Below are 15,464 nucleotides of genomic sequence, written 5' to 3'. Positions count from 1 at the left end.
GAGCATGAACACACAAACTGTCAATAAACTTACAGGGGGAAGAGTGGCCCATGACCTAAAAGGACCCCTCTGTTGGGCCAAGGAGATGATGAAGTATGTAAGTCACTGGTCCCTCTGTGTGATCCTTGTTTATGCTGCCAAGGCACGTGTGGCAAATTTGCAGAGTTGAGGGGGTGCGGTAGGTGAGTAGGAGAAGGTCAGTTTCTAAAACTTCACCTCACAGCCTGTATTAAATAAAAAGCTGACAGGAGTACATTTTCCCAAGTAAAATTTAAGAATGTATGAAGATTTGTAACATCTAGTCTTTGACCTCTCAGTGCATAAGCTTTTCCTTGATTACACTTGGCAATCTTTTTGATTCTTTCAGTTTATAGAATATCAGCAGCAGGAAAAAAAAAAGCTTAAAAATTACCTATTGAATACATGGAAGGGTTAAGAAGAGCAGTTCAAGAATCAAGTGGAGCTGACTTGCATCCTGGCTCCACCTTAACAAGCTGTGTGGCTTTTGGCAAACTATTTAAACTCCTGAAGCTCCAGTTTCTTTATCTGTTAAATGATGAAAATAAATAATGCCTGCTGGAGGAGAGGGTTGTAAGATTAAGTGAAATAAAACAAAAATTAATATACTGTGATTTGCTCAGAAGTATTACCTTCTTATACTTGTCAAGGTTCTCAGTTTTAAGCAATAGAAACTGACCTTGGCTAAATTAAACAGAAAAGGAATGTATTGGCAAGATATCAATAACTTAGAGAATCAACTGAAAGGGTGGAGAATAAGGCTCTGGCAGAAAACCAAGGAAAGCAGGTTATAAGTGTACGGTCTGCTTAGGGCATAGGAACTGATACTCCTGCTACTGAATTCTTGCTGCTACACCACTGGCCTCTCAACTCCTCCATGTGGGCTAGGCAAAACCTTGAACTGACCCCACTCCCTCAACATTCAGAGCTACCAGAAAGAAGATCTTACTAGCTAAGCTTAAGACATGTATCCATATTTTACAGTCCAGAGAGTAAATATGGACTGCTTGTATTTCTATAATGGTAGATAGGGCCTGTCTTCTCATCCTATGATTCAAAAGAAATAGAATATAATATGGGGCACACCACTAGGCTACAAAGCAAGACTCAATAAATTTCAAAGAATCAACATAAACCGGATTTATTCTCTGACCACAACTACAACTCCATTAAATCAGAACTCAGTAAATACAAGATAAATTTTAAAAACCCATTATATCTATAAATTTTTGAAAAGTGCATTTGGAAATAATTCAGTTAAAAAAGAAATCATAATGGAAATTATGAAGTAGAAGTGGATGAGAATAAAAATATCAAAACATGCGATGCAGCAAAACTGGCATTTTGAGGGAAATTTATAGCCTCAAAATGCTTATTTTAGAAACAAAGTCTGAAAATTAGTGAGCTAACTGTCCAGTTAAGAAGTTAAGAAAAGAATGACAGAATAAACATACTAATGGCAATCAATGAATAGAAAACAGATAAAGTAGGGAGTAACAATAAACCAAAACTGTTTACTTGAAGTAATTAATAAATTAGACAAACCTCTGATAAGATTGACCAATAAAGAGCAAGAAAGCTTTCAAATAAACAATTTTAGGAATAAAAAGATGGATACTCACTGAACAATAGAGATTTTAAAAATAAGTAAAGAAAATTAATAATGTGAATTAATATTGTGAAGGCAATAAATTTGAAAATTTAGATAAATGGAATAAATTCCTAAAAATTAATACCTTATCAAATGGACTCAAAAACAAGTTGAGAGCTTATAGATTCCCTTGCATATTTAAAAAAAACAATTGAATCAGGTGTTGAAAATCTTCCTACAAAGAAAATATCACGCTCAGAAAATAACACAAAATCACTAATCTTAAGAGAAAAAAATGACAAAAATTACATTAAAATAAAGAACATGTTCATCAAAAGACACTACAAAGTAGGAAACAAACAAATAAACAACCAAAACAGCCATAAACTGAGAGAAGAGTATTTGCAACACATACTCTTTTCTTGACAAAGAATTGGAGGCCAGAATCCATAAAGAACTCCTACAAATGACAATAAAACTGAATAACTAATAAGTCAGTAGAAAATTGATGTGAACATATATTACACAGATAAAGAATGGCCAGAACTATTAAAAGATGCTAAACCTCATTAACAACGAGGGAAATGAATATTAACACCAGAAGGAGAAATTTCATATCCAATAGATTGGAAAAATTTGGAAGTCTGATTATATTAAGTGCTGGAAAGAGTATTTGCACACGTTGCTTTTGGGACTGTGAATTGGGACAACCACTTTGGTAACCCGCTTAGCATTATATTCCAAAGTTAAGCATTGCATACTTTACAATCCAGAGATTCCAACTCCAGGTATATCTCCTAGAGAAACTCTTGCTCATGAACACCAGGTGACTATGCAAGACATGCAAAAATGTTTACAGCAGGACTCTTTAAAGCATCAGAAAACTCAAGTTACTAGGCGCCCAACAGGAAATAGTAACAAATTGTGATACAGTCATATATTTGAATATTACATAACAGTGGAAATGAAAGAATTGCAACTGCATGGAATAACATAGATAAATCAGAAGCATGTTATTGAATAAAAAAGCAAGACCATGAAGATTACATACAATATGCTGCCTTGCTTGTAAAAATATAAAACAGGCTAAACTAAAAAAATAAAAATTTACGCATAAATGCTTACGCTATAAAACTGTTTTTTAAAAAGGAAGGATAAACACAAAATTCACAGGGAATGCAGGAAAGCACAGAAGTTATGAAGCTAAATTCGAGATGGATTTAAAAGCCCCTTCATGATTTCTCTAAATTGAGCTGCATTTTCCAGTAAAAATGTATCCTAATCAAGGAATAGCCTTGTAAGATAGTCTTCCTATGCACCTCTGTGTCGTCTCTCTTCTCTTCTGGCTTCAGTTGCACCAAGGATCTGATGCTGAGACAAGGTGGATATACCCTTAAATGTTGGCAAACAAGAAACAAAGAGTTAAAAGAAATAGAGCTGGCAAATAAACCATTCAGCATTTGGCTGACTTTGGCGAATTGTCCTAGAACTAGCAAGAGCAGAAGGAGACCTGTGAGTCAGGGTGCTACCGCAATGTTCCAGGGAAGAGATGACGGCAGCCTGGAAGAGGATGGTGGGATGGACCTAGAGAAAACCGAACAGATTCAAGAGGTATTTTGTAGTTGCCTTCAGCTTTGTCATCTCAAGAGCAGTATTAACAGGAGTATTCTCATCATAGTAATCATCTAATCCAACTGACAGCCTCCAGGTGCTGACAGAGCTGAACAGCGACTGACATCAGCCCAGCCAGGATGGTTCTATGCTCAATCTCCACAAGGGTGCCTTGATCTCAAATTTTCTTATCCCTGTTTTCCCTGTTTTCTTCAGTTGCCCACCTCTCCACAGCCCCAATATTTAATCGGCCTTCCTCTTTTTTTTTTTTTTTTTTTTGAGGAAGAGTAGCCCTGAGCTAACATCTGCTGCCAATCCTCCTCTTTTTTCTGGGGAAGACTGGCCCTGAGCTAACATCGTGCCCATCTTCCTCTACTTTATATATGGGACGCCTGCCACAGCATGGCTTGCCAAGCGGTGCCACGTCCGCATCCGGGATCTGAACTGGTGAACCCCGGGCCGCCGAAGCAGAACATGCACACTTAACCTGGCTGGCCCCTGACCTTGCTCTTAATGACTCCACTCAGCTCTGAAACTCTTGGAAGTACTGCTTCACAGTCATCCAACTCCCTTAATCCCCTACCTTTTTCAGAACATTCCTCTTAACTCCTTGCCTTAATACAATCATTCTCAGTCTTGGTTGCATATGTAAACTATCTGGGAAAGCTTAAAATACTACTGCCTGTGTCCTAGCCCTAGAGATTATGATATAATTTATCTGGGGTGGAGCCCAGGCAAACAGAATTTGATTAAATCACCCTTTGAATTGCTAATGGACAACCATACATGAGAACTATTGTTTTAACTGAAACCTCATATGATGACTATTGATCATTTCATACCTTCATACCTCAGAGTTATATTCTCAACCGCCTTGCTTTCCATTGTCTCTTTGAAACCAAAACTGCCTGATCCTAAACATCCTTGCTCCCATGAAGCTCAGTATATAGATTTCTTTGATATGACATCAAAAGCATGATCCATAAAAGAAAACAAATATTTTGGTCTACATTAAAATTTAAAATTTCTGCTCTTCAAAAGACACTAAGTGCACAAAAAGACGAGCCATAGAGTAAATACTTCAAATCAAATATCTGATAAAGAATTATATCCAGAATATATAAAGATCTCTCAAAATTAAATGATAATAAAACAAACAACCCAATTTTTAAAATGGGCACAGAATTTTAACAAATATTTCACCAAAGAAGATATATACTTATTAAACAAAAGCATGAAATATACTCAACATCATGAGTCATTAGGAAAATGCAAATCAAAACCTCCAAGAGATACCACTACACAACTATTAAAATGGCTGGAATTATAAAGATACATCATACCAAGTGTGAGTGAGGATATGGAGAAACTCATGGAAACTGGAAAGTCACTTTGGAAACAGTTTGGCAGCTTCTTAAGAAGTTAAAACATATGCTTACATGTGACTTGGCCATTTCACTCCTAGGTACTTGCCCAAGAGAAAAGAAGGCATGTATCTATGCAGAAATTAGTACAAGAAGGTTTACAGCAGCTTTATTCATAATAACCAAAAACTAGAAAAAACTGTATGTTCATCTACAGGTAAATAAACAAATTATGTAATATCCATACAATCAAATATTATTCAGCAATTAAAAAAATGGCTATTAATACACGGAACAACATGGATGAATCTCTGAATAACTATGCTGAGTGAAAGAAACCAGAAAGATAAACGAATAGACACTGAATGACTTTATATGTGTGTGTGTGTGTATGTTTCTGTGTGTATATATGCATAGAAATATAGAAAATGCCAACTAATCCATAGCAGGAGACAGCACAGCAATGGTCACCTGGAGAGGGCGGGACAGAGATTACAAAGGGGCACAAGGTGACATCTGGGGATAACAAATATGCTGTATGCTCTATCTTGTTTGTGGTGATGGTTTCATGGGTGTACATACATGTCAAACCTTATAAAATTGTACCCTTTCAATGTCCTCACTTTATTGTATTTTTATTATACTTCACAGTGATGCTGTTTATAATTATAAGATATATAAATTATAATTATAAGCAATTATAAGAAAGAGAAAAGTAATTCCATTCCAGATATTAGCCAAAAAGATGACCTCAAACTCCAAGCTACTCAATATCCATAAAATACTCCATGGAGCTCAGACTCTAGCGGGGTGAGTTTGATAGCAAAGAAAGGAAGAAATATGTGCTATGTCATGGTGATAAGTGCTAAAGAGGAAAAGCAGGAACGTTTTTCCTGACACCACAAAATTTTCCTCTGAATTCACCTATTTGCATTCTTTTCACCCCTAGTGGAATTGTTTTTATTCAACTGCACTTTGGGAATGATGTGACAACACGCACTGAAGGATCCAGGAGATATAACCTCACAGAAGTCACACAGAGAAGAAAAATAGGAGGTGAGCTCACTTCTAGTTGATTTTACATTTTAAAAAATTTTATTTAACAAATACTTACATAGCACTTCATATGTGCCAGACACAGTATGCTTTATAAAAATTTACTCATCTAATTCTCAGAATGACTTTATGATAAAGGTACTTTCATTATCCCTAGTTTCAGATGGGTAAACTGAAGTGCAGAAAGATTGAGTAACTTGCCCAAATCCCCCCCCCAGTAGTAAATGCCGGAGGTAGACAGCTGGCTCCAGAGTCTATGCTCTAAACCATTGCTTCGTGGTGCCTTCCTTGAAACAAGAAAGCTTTGATAGGGATGACAGCATTCCATAGATTGCAGCAGTGATATGTAGAACAGGCATATTCCAGGAGAAGTGATAAGGAGGAATAATGAAGGTTAAGAAGAAAGAGCGTTGCCCAGAGAAGGAACAGTTTGAGCAAAGACAACAAATAGGAATTGCCAAAAAACATTCAATTTTTCAACCAACATTGAGGAAAAGTCTACAAAAAGGGATAGAATGATGGGCCAGAGGCAAATCTAGCCTGCAGACAGAGGCAGCTTCTCACATTTATGTTACCTGCCTGGTCCTTGAACACATCATCTTCTCAGTTCCTGACCAGGAAGATCACTAAATGCTGAGAATGGGGAGAAATAAGACCCCAAATAGCTCATCCATGTTCGTTCGTTTATTCTTTCATTCATTCACTCATTCTTCTATCCATCAGACTTGTTTTAAGGGTCTATTATGTGCAGGATCAGATCAAGCACAAGACCAGACCAGATCAGACCAAACTAGATAGTCTCTGCCTTCCTGAGGATTACATTTAGCTCTCTAGTAGGAGAAGAAAACTCTAAGCTATTAATTTAATAGAAAATTTAATTGCCAAAAAGGATAAATTCAATTGCTGAGGAGACATAAATACAATCGCAATTTAGAGGGTTAAGCACTAAGACTATTAGACATAGGGAATTAAGAGAGCACAGAAGAGAGGCTATGCCACTCTTTGTAAGAATGGGGAGATGGGGTGAATGGGGGAGGGGCAGGTGGGAGTCAGGGAGGAAATTTCAGAGAAGCAATCCATCTCAAACAAATTATTGAGATAAAGAAGGAAGAAGGAGATTGTAGCTTCCATTTTCCTCTCTCCATGTAGGCTGCAGGGAGAATTATAGAAAACAATGATTTTCTATGCCAAATTATTTTGTTTTCCTGACATATAGGTTTGTCCCAATTTTAAGATTCCATTCATCTCCATATGCACGTGGAAGGGCGTGCAGCTAAATGTGCACTAATGGCACCACCCTTGCACCATCTGTTTCTAATTAGGTAATTCAGGCTCTCCCTGGGTGAATGACTTAGCATGACTCTGCAGCCTAATTTGTTTTTTAAAGGATCCTGATTATTTTATGACACAAACAAGTTAATACTACAAAATGCTAACCCATACTCTATGGAATAAAAAATTATACTTCTTCTCCATGAACAGAAAGGTTAAATGACTTACGCAAAGTGCATGCACTGACAGCTGGATTTTAGACTTTCTATCTATCTTTAAGAGCACGCTCTTTGATAAGTCAAGTCTGAGTTTGCATTTTCTGAGTGCTCCTCCTGTGGAACAATTTCTTTCAGCAGCCTCCTTTGTTCATTTTTATGAGTTCAATCCAGGTTGCAAATAAATGGATCTGTCATCATTTCTCAGAATGTGTTGTTTTCAATGTGACCTGCTGATTTTCCCAAGTGCTTGCTGTTACTGCGGAGTCATGGTAGCACGGCCCATCAACTCCTTTCGTTTGCTTTTTGGCCACTGAATCCCTTGCCTTTCCTTTGACCTCCACCCAAGGATATAGCCTTGCATCATCCTTTTCTCCAGATGTCTCTACTTTTTTTTTTTTTGATTCGAGTCCAAAGTATTTTAACTTGAATTTCTTGACTTATCTCAAGCATAAGAACAGCTGCTGGCAAAAAGCCCAATTTTGCACACTGAGATCAAGGTAGCAGAGCTCTCTCACGTGCATAGCAACTTCACTGTCATGTTTCTGAAAACAGCCCCTCTCATTTTCTTTTCTCCCCACGGTGTTGTTAAGAGAGTCAAATGAGATCCAATATGTGAAGCTGTTTTGTACACTGTAAAAATATTAGTGGGGGATAACATTTTTATGGCTTTAGTCTTTGTTTGAATGAGTTTTCTTAATCTGGTAAACAATACATTGAACAAATGGCTTGTTAGATTGCAATGTAGATTGACTGACGGATGGTGACACCTGCTTTATGTACTTCAAGGCTTGTCTCAAGGTATTACCTCCTCCAGGAGCCTACTGGAACGTTGGTCTCAACTTAGCTGTATGTTAGAATCAGCAAGGGGGTTTTTAAAATCCTGATGCTCAGGCCACACATCTGAGAGCAATACATTAGAAATTCTGGAAGTAGGAGCCAGGTATACTACCATATAAGATACTTACCATCCTACCATAAAAAATACCATAGGAGCCAGGTATTTTTTAAAGCATCCCAATGATTCCAGTGGGTGGCCAAGCATGAGAATCATTGGTCTATGCTCCTCAACACCATGTGTAGAGCCCTGTCACAGCCCTTAGCACATTATATCAAATCTATCTGTCCACGTGTCCATCTCCCCTCCCAGACTATAGTCCCCTCCTTTATTCAGTTTCATCTCATGTCTAGAGCCTAGCACAAGGACTGGTACACACTAAGCATTCACTAAATGTTAAATGGAAGAGAACTGTAAATCCCTTCAGCTTCCTCTGGATGACTTTTCCTATTATACTGAAAAGGAAAAGGCTCAAAATTGGTTGGGAAAAAATGACTAGGTAAAATTGAATTTTTGCTTGTTTTGAATATTTAAACTATTGGCTGTGAATTTTCAAAGATAGTTGGAAACACTATTAAAATTTCATCTCTGAGAAAAGAACAACATCTTTTTGATATGCAGTATTAACTTTTAGAGTAAAAATTATTGAACTGAAAACCGGGTGGTAAATTTATTAACAAATTTTAACAACTTTAAGAGAAATTTATTAGAGTTTTCTGAAAATAGTTTGCTCTCAGTCTTCTAAAATACTGGTCCTAGTACTTTAATATGCTTAAGAATGAACTTGTAACTTTGTTAAAAATGGAGGATCCTCGGTATTTGTCCCAGAATTTCAGATTCAGGAGGTTCAAGGTGGAACAAAGCCATGTAGGAAGTTTTGGGTTTTTTCTATGCCAGAAGAATGTTTTATTCTCTACACAAATTTACACTATCTCAGGCTCTAGTCAATATGTTGGAGAAGCAGTGTCAGAGATTACTATTTTAAAAAATAAGATACTACCATCAAAATACCATACTAATGTCAGAATATCTCTATGGTAAGATGTTTTCAAGATCCACATTCTAAATCACATCATGGGCTTTATTTTATATGAAATAAATAGAAGACATCAACATTCAGATGCTCAAATAACATTGTTGGCCACACAAGATTAAATTAACACAGTCAAAACTGGTTAGATTTCTCTCTCTCTCTTTTAAAAGCTTTTCCCTTCGTGCCTATGCTCTTGTTATTATTCAAGTTGATTTGTTCCCAGTTGAAACTGGCTGCCAGTGTCTTCACTCCTACAAGAGCAATTATCAGATATACTAATATTCATAGTTGCGATAACAGAATCCACTCTACTTACTTTACGAAGAAAGGGTTTTATTACGAGATTTGGGTGGCTCACAGAATCATGGAAAGGCCAAGGAAACAGACTTTAGGATAAGTTCCAGGAATGACTCCCAGAATCACACTCCCAACTGGCCCACCCAGGAAGCTGATGCCTCTGCCAAAATAAGGAAGCTAGAGATTCAGGAAGCTACTATTAACAGCTCTGCCACAGTCCACACTGAGAAACGGAGACATCGCATCCACTAGTTTTCTCTGGATAATTCATTTCCAAACCAAAGTCTTCTCCAGGTGCATCTGATTTCTAGAAATCAAATTAAATATCTGTTCCCAACAGGAAAGGATTCTATCTTGGAAAGTGGTATTTACACTGTAGGAAACTGTATGAGTGTAGAAATGGTGTTCCAAAGTTTTTGGGTATCTGATGCCCCTCTACTAGGTAAATCATTATAATGATTAACTTTTTGCATCCTGAAATATTCTTAAATGCTGTTTTCTGAGTTTCTTGAAATAAAACGTAAAAATCCCTGGGTGTTCCTCTAAGTATCATGGCTGCTACAAAATCAATGATTGCAAATTTTTCAGTTTCTCTTGGACTATTCATTTCACCCTCAGGGATGTGTTTATTTTCCGGTTTCACATGCGTCACAAAACAGATTTCAATAAAAATGTTTGAGTCAGAGCCTCCATGTAGATACAGTTTAGCCTAATACTTCACCTTTGAAAGTAAATAGAATATTTTTCTCATTTTGTGAGTTGAGAGTGTATTAAAATGTTTAATTCTTGGGAGGAAGTAGGGGACAAAAAAACTTGTCTACAGGGTGGGCTGGAAATATGCCAATGTCCTTTAATTTACTAAAAAGGGCAAAAAGATGTCAAATGTGACATACTGACCAACACTACTGTATATTTACCAGCACACAAATATGATCCATAATAATAAAGAAAGAAAGAAAACAAAGAAAAGACCATTTGCCTTAGCTTAGACAAAGCTACCTGACATTTGGGATGGATGCCAATTAAAGTAATAGACAAAATTCAGCCAAATTTGACAATTATATAAAGCACCATGGGTTTCCTTTAAACAAAAAGGGTGGTGGCTTGAAATTAATACTGGGCTTAGCTCATTGCCTGTCTCTTGTGTGAATTATCTAGTACAAATACAATGCACATGAAGACCTTCTAGGGGTCTGTTTTCCCTTGCTATTGGAATCTCTATATGTGCACTTGATGGAAACTTTCCAAATCATTTCACGAAACTCAATCTGCTCAGACTTCATTTTTAATGAAAGGTTTTTCTTTCCTTGTTGCATCACCTGGGCAAGACTTTGAAGTAGCCAAGAATCTTTATTCTCTGTAATCTTAGTCTCCCTATCTCGAAGCATAACTATCCCCTCTCCTCTCACCTAGGGGACCAAGACCTTTATACATCTACCTTATCACTCATCCCAAATGTATTACTGATTTAATTCATGCTGAGAAAACAAGAATGACTGATAGCTTCAGGTTCAACATCCTATCAGGAGCTAACAGAGCCAAGTCTTACAAAACTAAAAAAAAGAAAAGACACTAATGGTATCACCCAATAAATAGGAGGATTTTAACATGGATTTAAGAGAAAGATGGATACACATCTAAATAATACATCTCTCCATTTACATGTGAAGCTGAATGTGTCTGTAAAGGAAGACATGCAATGCAATTGACTTTTCAAAAAGTCTTAAGCCACGTCTTTTTAAAAACAAATAATTCACAAAGGAATAAATTGGTATTCCCCTATTTCCACCCCCTATTGTCACTGACTCAATTCAAACCATTACTACATTGCTTATAGTAAGGCAAAAAGCCTCCTGCTGGGACTCCAAGTTTCCAGGCCCTCCATGTCACCTCCAGAGCCATCTTCCAAAAATAAATATTGTGTTTGGTCGCTTCTCAAATTTCTTCAAAGAGTCCCAGTTACCCAAAGGATAAAGCCCGGATTTCTTAAGATGACATAGCAAACTCTGATTAATATAACCACAGCCTATTCAGCTCCTATTCAGCCGTAGGTCCTAAAGGTTTTTCACTCTAAAGAGCCAGCCCTGCCCAGGTTTGGAATTGATCCTGCATGAGCCATTTATGCCTTTTGGGAGGATAAGACCCTTAGGGTCTGCAACTAGTCTTACTGCCCTAAGATTAGCAACTAGCATATCCTGGTTTAACCCTATGCATGCATGAGCCTACCAAGATTCAGCCTTCTCACTGACCTCCCAATATTTGTCTTCTCCCTATTCTGTGTTTAGGCTTTAATTTCCTAGTTTCCCCTCCACTTCTACCACTAGGATTCCAGCCTTGCCCTGAAGTTCAGCCTACTTGGATAGGTCTATAGAACCCTATAAACCCAGGGCAAAAGCCATATGACCGGACATTAACTGAGGGCTGGAGATATGACCCATGTAAGATAGTCACCTACATGAAACTTTGTCATCACAATCTTGAGACTTCTGCTACCATGTTCTGTCTAGTAGGTCAGATTCTTTAGCATGTCAGTGCCAACCCAGATACACCAAATGAGCCTTCTAAAGCCAACAGTATGGTTAGTTCCTGGAATCCTAGCCTTACCTGTTCCAGGATTCCTCCATCTTTACTAGTTTGCACCTAAGAGGTCCCAACCTACTTTTGGCACACTCCACATAAGTTATGGCTCTACAGTCTAGCCACTGATTCTTGAGTGAAACATGAGGCTCTATTACATTGACCCTGGCCCATGTTATTTGCTGTTCTTAGGCTTTCCTTACCTTTCTCCAGTCCTCCAACTCCTATCAATCTTTCAAATGCCACTCCTATGAAGTCTTCATTAAAACCCTAGAGCCTGCTCCCACTTGGCACATGCCTTGATTATAGAACTTCTCAGATTGCATCGTAATTTTTTTGTTCTAGCATATGTTTACCCCAAAAAGACTGAAACCTCCTTAAGGACTAGCTCAGCCCTTAACAGCTCCTTCCTCACTCACAGCTGAGACCATATGTGCCCTATAAAAATGTCCCTGGGGCTACTCCAACATTTCATGGAGTATGTCCAGGATCCACTCCCACTCTTTTGTCCAAAACCCTTGTTCTAGTCTAGTACACACTTGCCTCATATCTAAATGCCTTATTCCTGGATAAACTGGTGGGTTCTGCCCCTCTGCTTTGCCTCTTGGGGTTGAGCTCTTAAACTATCTTCCTAGCTTTTGATTTTGGTTCCATCCTTGGATCTATTTGAGCAACTTGCTCTTGTACACACTGGCAAGAAACACTCCAGCTTGTGTCCAGCCCAGCCTCTGGAGACTCTAACTTAGGTCCTGTTTGTCCAGGCAGAGAGTTTGGACAAAACAAATAAACATAGTTGAGGTTTGCGAAGCTTTCCCTAATGAAAGAGAACAAAAGCTTTCTCTTCATAAGGAGTAGTTATTGATTTATGTCTTGGATAGTGAGATGGTAAGATATCTGCTCTACAACCCATGATGTCAAGCCAAGCCAAGGACTCTAGAGGTTCCACAGATGAAGCACAAAGTGACATAAGGTAAAAATGAAGACCATTTCGGATATTAATTTATTCAGTGAAAAAGATGACCACAACATGAACAGTCATGGAAATACTTTAATCATCACTTCATCCCTCATACTTCCCACCCCTTCATACTGACCTAAGCTTCTCAAACGCGTCATGGTGTTTTCATGCTGTTGAGCCTACTATAAACTCTACCTCAAGCAGTCTTGCCTCTACCTCGTTTTCCCCCCGATCATATCATTTTCATCTTTCAGGTTGCAGGTAAATACCATCTCCTCTTGGAAGGCTTTTTTGACCTCCTTATTGCACACAGTACTCCTCTCATTAAAGACATTTCTCATTAATTTGTTTGCAACTCCCATGAGACTTTAAACTCAGTTGGGACAAGGATTGTGAGTCTAGATACCAGAGTACCTACTACAGGGTATAGTATTTAGTTCATGTTCAATAAATATTTGTTAATTAAATGAGTAAATGAATGAACAACAATCAGTACTATCTCTTTCATATGACGTGGCTGGTCACAGGAGGAATGACAGCATGTGTACAGATGGAGCTAAAACAGACTGGATGTGTTCATTCTGGAGGAGGAGCCATGGGAAGAAGAGGGAGAACAGACAAAGGCCATCGATCGAGTGAAGACGCTGAGCAGAGACTGTGATGAGTGGCAGATGTCATGGCCAGAAGAAATTGCTGTTATCAAAAGATATAGCTGAGATAACAGAAGATATTGGTAAACGGGCACAGAGTGACAAGGAACCTTGGATCAAGCAGTGTTCACTAATACAGTTAGGTAGTCAACTTTAGAGGTATCTTTGGGAAAGCAACAAGTCTGTAGTAACAAAAGTGGAAAGTCAGGACAACACTTCAATTACCCCTTGGGACGTCCACAGGTGCAATAGAGAAAGACTGGGAAATTGCACAGATCAGCAGCGTCTGTGTATAGTCATGAGAGAGGGAAAGGCAAATATGTAGTTAAAAGAATTGTGTCACCAGATACTGATTTCGTGTCAAGAGCAAGTTAGAAGTCTAGTTATTAGTGTTGTACAGAGGCAATAACATGGAAACTTATCTTCCTGCCTTTCCTCTTTCCTTGGTCAAGAAATACTGGACACAGAAGCCTGAGTTATACCTTTAAAATGTAAATCAGATTCAATTTTCCCACTTTCCTGCCTAAACACTTTTCATGGCTTCCCATCACACCTAAAACAAAGTCCAAAACATTATCCTGGTCTACAAGACCCTACGTGACCTGGCTTCTACCAGCTTCTCCGACTTTATCTTGTAATACACTTCCTCTTAACAATTTCAGCTGCAGTTATCCTTACATCCTTCCTTTCCTCAAACACAGCAAGTTTGTTCCTGCCTCAAGGCCTTGACACATGCTGTTTTCTCCATCTGGAATTCTTTTCCCTCAAATATTTGCGTGACTTGCTCCCCAACTTCCTTTAAGTCTTCAGGTAAATGTCGTCTCTTCAGAGAGAGCCTCGCTAAATTAAATATCATGCCACTACTTAACTCTTTATCCTTTACCATGCTTAACTGTTATAGTCCCTAGCACTTTTGAACATCGCATTATGTATTTATTTTCTATCTTTTCTCCCAGTAGAACATAAGCTAGTGAGGGCACAGACCTTCTTGATGAACATCCTAAAAGATGTTAAGGTAAAAGACAAAACCATTTCAGAAATTTAGAATAGGGGCTGGCTCCATGGCCAAGTGGTTAAGTTCGCGCACTCCACTGCAGAGGCCCAGGGTTCGGATCCTGGGCTTGGACATGGCACTGCTCGTCAGGCCACGTTGAGGCAGCATCCCACATCCCACAGCTAGAAGGATCTGCAACTAAGATATACAACCATGTACGGGGGGGGGGGGGGGGGGGCGGTTTGGGGAGATAAAGCAGGAAAAAAAAAAAAGAAGAAGATTGGCAACAGTTGTTAGCCCAGGTGCCAATCTTTAAGAAAAAAAAAAAGAAATTTAGAATAAATTGCAAGGTGCCAAAGGAAGATTCGAATGAAGTTTGAAAGAAAATATAAGGAGCGCTAAAGAAAAAAACAAGAGAATGAAAGTGAAATAAAGTAAAAAGTAAAAAGGACTTGGTGAAAAAGTGGTTGAAATGGAAGACAGCAATAGAGATTGAACATACATGGAACAAAAGCACAGAACACAATTAACATCAATGCAATAATACAAGAAAACTTTCCAGAAATAAGAGAAAACCTAAATCTACATATCCAAAGGACTAAGCATGAGAATATCAGGAAAATTGACACAGAATGATCGATCAACTTCAAGACAGATTCTAATAAAACTATGAAACTTTATTGAAGTAACATTGGTTTACAACATTATATAAATTTCAGGTGTAAATCATTATATTTCAATTTCTATGTAGACCACATCATGTTCACTACCCAAAGATTAATTACCATCTGTCACTGTACACCCTATACCCCTTTTGCCCCTCCATCCCCCCTTTTCCTGTGGTAACCACTAATCTAATCTCTATATCTATGTATTTGTTTTATTATTTTAATCTTTTACTTATAAGTGAAATTATGTGGTATTTGTCTTTCTCCATTCTGAGTTATTTTGCTTAGCATAATACCCTCAAAGTCCATATATGTTGTCACA

Source organism: Equus przewalskii, chromosome 31 (assembly GCF_037783145.1).
Source record: "Equus przewalskii isolate Varuska chromosome 31, EquPr2, whole genome shotgun sequence".
NCBI classification, from domain to species: Eukaryota; Metazoa; Chordata; class Mammalia; order Perissodactyla; family Equidae; genus Equus; species Equus przewalskii.
The sequence above is the reverse complement of the archived record's forward strand: the minus strand, read 5'-3'. Positions refer to the sequence as shown.